Source organism: Mercenaria mercenaria, unplaced genomic scaffold (assembly GCF_021730395.1).
Source record: "Mercenaria mercenaria strain notata unplaced genomic scaffold, MADL_Memer_1 contig_1619, whole genome shotgun sequence".
In the NCBI taxonomy this organism is placed as follows: domain Eukaryota; kingdom Metazoa; phylum Mollusca; class Bivalvia; order Venerida; family Veneridae; genus Mercenaria; species Mercenaria mercenaria.
Genome location: NW_026459609.1, coordinates 42,824 through 49,362, shown reverse-complemented (window position 1 = coordinate 49,362; position 6,539 = coordinate 42,824).

Here is a 6,539-nt window from a genome sequence, read left to right as displayed (position 1 = left end):
TAACATTGAAAACTGGATTAAAAGTTATTTTATCAATGGAGTATAAACCCCCTCACCCGAAGCTACGTTTTTCAACAGTACATAGACATTTCATATGACTTTATCAAAGTACAAGAGATAAGTATATGATTTAAAAGCTGTCATTTTAATGCGTTCGCTAAATCGAATGATTTAAGATATAAATTAAAACATAATGTGTTATTATGTAACAATTATAATTCTTTTTTGTATCAAAAGTTTGTCAAATCCGTTGTAGTTACCATTAATCTTCTAATAACTCTAAATTTATATTATGAATTCGTCCGTCTTTCAAATTGGACAGTACCATTCACTGTTAATAGGGTTGCATACCAAAAGATACTGACTAAATGGCAAACAGTGCAAAGGTGTGCAGTCTGATCATGATCTGCACTAGTCTCAAAGGTAGAATCAATCGTGTCCAGCATGATAACGGTTTAATGCTGTTACATCATATTTCATCATATTTATCTTTTAGGTCTATTCTACATTTTCCGCAGATTTTTTTTTTTTTCTGAATCACTCGCCATCAGCGGGCTAAAGGCTATATTATACCAGATTTATATAGCGTTCTTTTTATGACAAACATGTTCAGAAGCATTTACACATCAAGGCAGCCACTCAAGGCCCAAATTTATCCTCTACCAGTATAGAAACATAAAAAGATCTAACCAGAGGGACAGAGCGACAGAAAGCACAAGAACAGGGAGTGAAATCGTTTAGATGCAGACATGTGGTGTAGGCATAAAGAGAAGTCACCGAAACTATTCAAACCCTGTACCTGATAGGTTCCGGGATCATTGCTTACATTACTTGCATTACAATTAATATGGTGGTTTCGATGTTCTATCTTCAAAAGTTCATTATTGATAATACAAAACGGGACAGTCGGTCAAGCCATTTATGTCGTATTTTTGTCTTATCAGTGGCGTGTTTTGTCCCAGACGAGAACAAATCTGGTTCCATTTGAAGTTTTGGTACGATGGATGGCGGATATCATATCTGAAGTTCCATAATTTATGTGATTCTAGCTGGGAATAAACGCCACTTAACAAAATGATTGCGCTGTCACTAAGTACATTTGACTTTGTATATCACTAAATTAAATACAAGTATATAATTAAAAGAATTTCGTTTGCTAAAATTTTAAATTTAAATTTTAGATAAAAAAAACTTTATAGACCTATGTCGTTATGCAACAATTCTTACTCAGCTTATATGTCAAAACATGGTGAGTGTCGTTGCGGATGTATTTGTTTTTATATTGTAATTTTATGACGTCATATCTGTTATAGGTCTGCCCATACTTCTGCAACTTTCTCTGACTGCAACCACACGTAAGTGATTCTGATAAGTATAGTTTCGTCTTGCTAATCGTTTTTAAAGTTTGCTTTTATTAAAAAAAAATAGAATAGAAAAAGTGTGTTTGAACTAACTTACACGCGGTAAAGAGGTTATACGTTTCGCGGAATGATTTCAAGAAGGCACAGCTTCAGGGAATTATTCCATGCAGTGTAAAACCGATTGAGAGTGTTTATATTAATTAAAACACGCTTCCGTTATTTTTATATGTTTTATACGTAAAGTGGTAAATCAACAATGGTAACCCAATTTCTGAGTACCGACAAGTAATCCGAAGCTAAATCACCGCTAGCGTGTAACAAAAAAATAAGAGCTACTACTCATAGTAAACACCACTTTAACTGAAGTACACTGCGAAAAAAGAGATAATATACGGGAGTGTACGGGATCCCGTATATTACCCATATACGGGAAGAAATACGGGAAAACTAAAATACGGGCGTGTACGGGGCTTGTATATTTAAAAGTCCGTATACTAATAAAATACGGATTTCCGTATACTATGAAATACGGAATTCTTAGTATACGATACCCCGTATATTATTGAAATACGGGAAATTCTAAAAAGGGTTATTCTGATCGTATACAACACCGTATATTCCCGTATATGTCTGGTGTACGGGAATACATAAATCCGTATATTACGAAAATACGGGAGTATATTTCCCGTATATGTTTCATATACAACCCGTATATTTCCCGTATATTCTGGATATACGGGATATGTATAGTTTGTATATTTCGAAAATACAGGGATTAAATTTCCCGTATATTCTTCGTATACAACTCCGTATATTTCCCGTATATGCCGGAAATACGGGATTTAAATAATTTGTATATTTCGAAAATACGGCACGTATATGTCCCGTATATGCTTGGTGTACAACTCCGTATATTTCCCGTATATGCCAGAAATACGGGATTTAAATAATTGTATATTTTAAAAATACGGGACTTATATTTCCCGTATATTCTTTGTATACAACTCCGTATATTTCCGTATATTTCTGAATATACGGGGTATGTATAGTTTGTATATTTTGAAAATACAGGGATTAAATTTCCGTATATTCTTCGTATACAACTCCGTATATTTCCCGTATATGCCGGAAATACGGGATTTAAATAATTTGTATATTTCGAAAATACGGCACGTATATGTCCGTATATGCTTGGTATACAACTCCGTATATTTCACGTATATGCCGGAAATACGGGGTTTAAATAACTTATATATTTCAAAAATACGGGATGCAATCAATATGTGTAGTGAAAAATTATATTCTCCGGCCATTTCAAAGGTCAACGTTTCGCATGTTTCGAACTTGTACGGTATGTAGAATGAATGCAAATATTGAAAGAAAGAATGTTTAATACTAATATGACATGAACTGAAAAAAGCATTCACGGACCAAAACAGGTATAAATTTAAAATCAAACATGAATGAATCCATCATTTCATCTAGCGCGTTCCCGATTTATTTTAACATTTAATCTAAATAGCCGATTGAGAAAAGAAAATGATTGATCAATTCATCCCTATTTATTTGTAGTGATAAATACATCCGTTGATCATCGCCATTGTAAAAATCTAATGCAAGCATAAATTAACTGTTTTTCTGCACATTTCCAACGCTTGTGCATACAATGCAAATATTTATAGAAAAAAGAGGAAATAATCCATTTATATTTTGTACTGAAAAGTATATAAGACATGTATGATACTTTACTTATGAAATCAATTCTAATATTTTACAGACGAAAATTAATCGATATAATGTGTCTGCGTCCAAAAGATTCGAACAAACGCCTTTCATATGAAATATTTTACTTTTTCTGTGCGCACGAGTTAGCTACCACGTGCGTATGTGGTAATTCACACGTGTGCGGGTGATAACTATCACGTGCGCAAGTGACAGCACGTTATACTACCATGTGCCCATGTGATAACTAACACGTGCGCACGTGTTAGCTGATCAATGAAAAAGCGTGAAAGATCTGCAATTTTTCTAAATGGATGTCTTTCATAAGGAAGTGTTATTTATAGTTAGCTGTAATTTACGAAGAAAGTGTTTCTTGTTTATGAAAAAAAAGGCTGATATCTCGATTAGTTTCGTTGGTAATATTTCACGTTCGCACGTGTTAGCTAAGATAGTTATTACGTGCGCACGTGTTAATCAACACATTCGCACGTGGTATCTAACATGTGCGAATGTGGTGCTAACACGTGTGCACGTGATAAATAAAATGTTTCCTATGTCCCCTCTTATTCCACTGTAGTATACACTGTGGCAGACTATTTTATTTCTCGTGGATGTAGGGTCTTTAGTATTGACCTAGCACATGTGAATATTTCGTATATTTCCTAAATCATTTTCAATGTCCAAACATAAATAGCGATACAAATATTACATATATAATTCTTAGTTGATATTATACTATCGCATGTGCAGGTAGCTGGGCGGCAAAGCGTTTAGCTGCCAATATCAGGGTAGTGGGTTTTGAGCTTTGGCCATACCTTTTCCCCTAAATTTATTTACAAACTTTCCACTTATTTGTCAAACGCACCGTGATATTTATAGTCCATTTATTAAAAGTTATTCATATTCACCCGTTGTAAAAAAGTCAATTATTTAAAAATATTGTAGACAACAAGAACGACACATTACCAGTCACAAGCGTAGTAAAAAAATAATACTTTAAGAGAAAAAATAAAATTTATAAAGATAAAACAGGTAGCGATAACATCACATACTTTACTTTAAAGCAATGATAACCGTGGTAACGTTGATGGCGTGACACTGATTGACTGTATAAAATACAAATATTGCTTAAAATTAACGAAAACGCTCGAAAAATATTGGCAAAGATTAATGAGGGTCTTTCATTAAATCAAATGATATAAGCATTTACACTGATTTACCCATCTCCAGGAAAATAAACTGTACATATAATTTCTGCCGAACAGTTTTACTGCAACATTAATTGATAATAATTGTATGTATATTAACTAAATCAGATAGATAGCCCATGTACCCTAAGCCTGGTAACCCAGTCTGACAATTTCTAATATTTTTCTACCTGCAAATTGACAATATCAGAAACTCGATGAATGCCAATTAACACAAATTAGCGCAAATTAATTGGGATCTTTAATGCATACAGATATTAGGTATCCAATCAGTTGAGAACACGCTTCGTCACGCTTCGCGCGTTCGTATATCCCGAAGCGATAACATCTGGCTCAAGTGACCGCACGCGATAATCTGTATATTGCATATTTCAGAGGGAAAGGAAGTCACGAGTAAGTACTTATTTGATTTATATGTTTTAATTTTTTATAAACTGATTTTTTTTTGTGACAAACCAGACCATGAATTATATTTCAATTAATCGGAAACATGGGTTGCTTTTTATTGCTTTAACAAATTCAGAAGCGTCAAAAAGGTCAGTTTAATTTTGTAATCTTAATATAAAAAAGAAATTCAGAATAGCCGTTAAGTAGTTCATTCATTCATTCATTCGATTGATCATTTCTTCACAACTAATCATTTAACTATTATTTCATTCATTCTTTCATCCGATAGTCTACAAGGATGTCAGTCACCAAATGTTGATGTTGCAAGTGTTTGAAATAAAAAAAATATCGTGCAACAATCATTTGATGAATACCATTTGGGTTTAAACGAGATTAAAGTTGAAAGGACAAAAACAACTCCAGATAGTTTTATTTCGTAGAAGCTAGGTAGCCGAGGCTAGCTTTAAGAATGAATAAGGCGGCACGCACGTTCATTCATTCGATTAAAACTGGAATCTCGGAAAAGCATTAATAAAGTTAATAATTACAATCTTTTATTTTTAGAAAATGGGTACCGGTAATCTGACAAAATAACGCTTTTTTCTAGATGGCACTTTTGCAAAAAATTACAACATCTCTTGCCTCTGTCTAGAGAGAAAATGTTTTTCTCTGCGAAAATATCAGTGTCAGTATGAAGAAATTAATACTATTGCAGATTATTTTATCTCTACAGACTTTGTAAGTCTATGTAAGCGATTGTCATGCGTATTTATTTTTTCAAAGTATTATATAAAAAAAGGTTGGTAATAATAACAATTTATATTATGTAGAATTTGATTATTAATCTGAAAGTTATAAGAATTTTATAGTGACCTAAAATACATACATACTATAGATCTTTTGCATTACCAATTTTTAGTAACATCTTTAAAACCGATAAAGCGGGAGAACAAATAATCCAATTTGTCGATTTCCGTACAAAGTGTTGTTGTTGTAACACGGGGGTGGGGGTGGGGTGAATCGATAACTAATAGCTTTGGTCATTATATTTTTTTATCTGATGCATTTACAGGCAAACGGTTTACTAACGATGTACTTGAATGAAGTTTAAATTAATATTAAAGTGAAATGCGGAACAAGTCGAATATGTATATAATACTTTATTTATTGTCAAAATAAAAGTAATATTTAGTAATATGAATATGTATCTAACATATTTAAAATCGTTACATATTATCATCTAAAAAACATTTACTTTCAGGACCATACATGTACAAACAATAAGTAATTGCTCAGCTTAGTCTGTTATTTTTAAATCGATTTCAACGGACCATTTTGACATTTTAACAAATTAAAGTTGACGATATTTCCGATTGACTGGTATTTTTTCAGTTCTCTGTTTTACGCCATTTTACAGCTGTAAATCTTCAAATATGACCACAAACGTCTTTTTTTTTCAGCAGGGCGCAAAATGATGTACTAAACAGGTTAACCATAAAACCATAAAATTTAAAGTACCTATCACTTGTAGTAAGTGGGTTATCATATTTTTATGACCCAGCTTGAAACAACACTGACCGGATATTTCTTATCCCCAGGCAATATTGTAATACACAATGAAATTTAAAGGGTGATTTAACATTTGACACAATTAGATTATCTTATTTTTAGTGTAACTGTATGCAATCTTGGGGTTAAAATAAATTTAAGAAATAACGCAATGTTTAAACGAATACTAAAAAAAAGGCACTGGCCTCCAGATCGTCCGACAAGAACAGAAATAAAATATATAATTGAGCCGTGCCATGAGAAAAACAACATAGTCTTAGTTTTCGAACAGCATGGATCGAGACCAACCTGC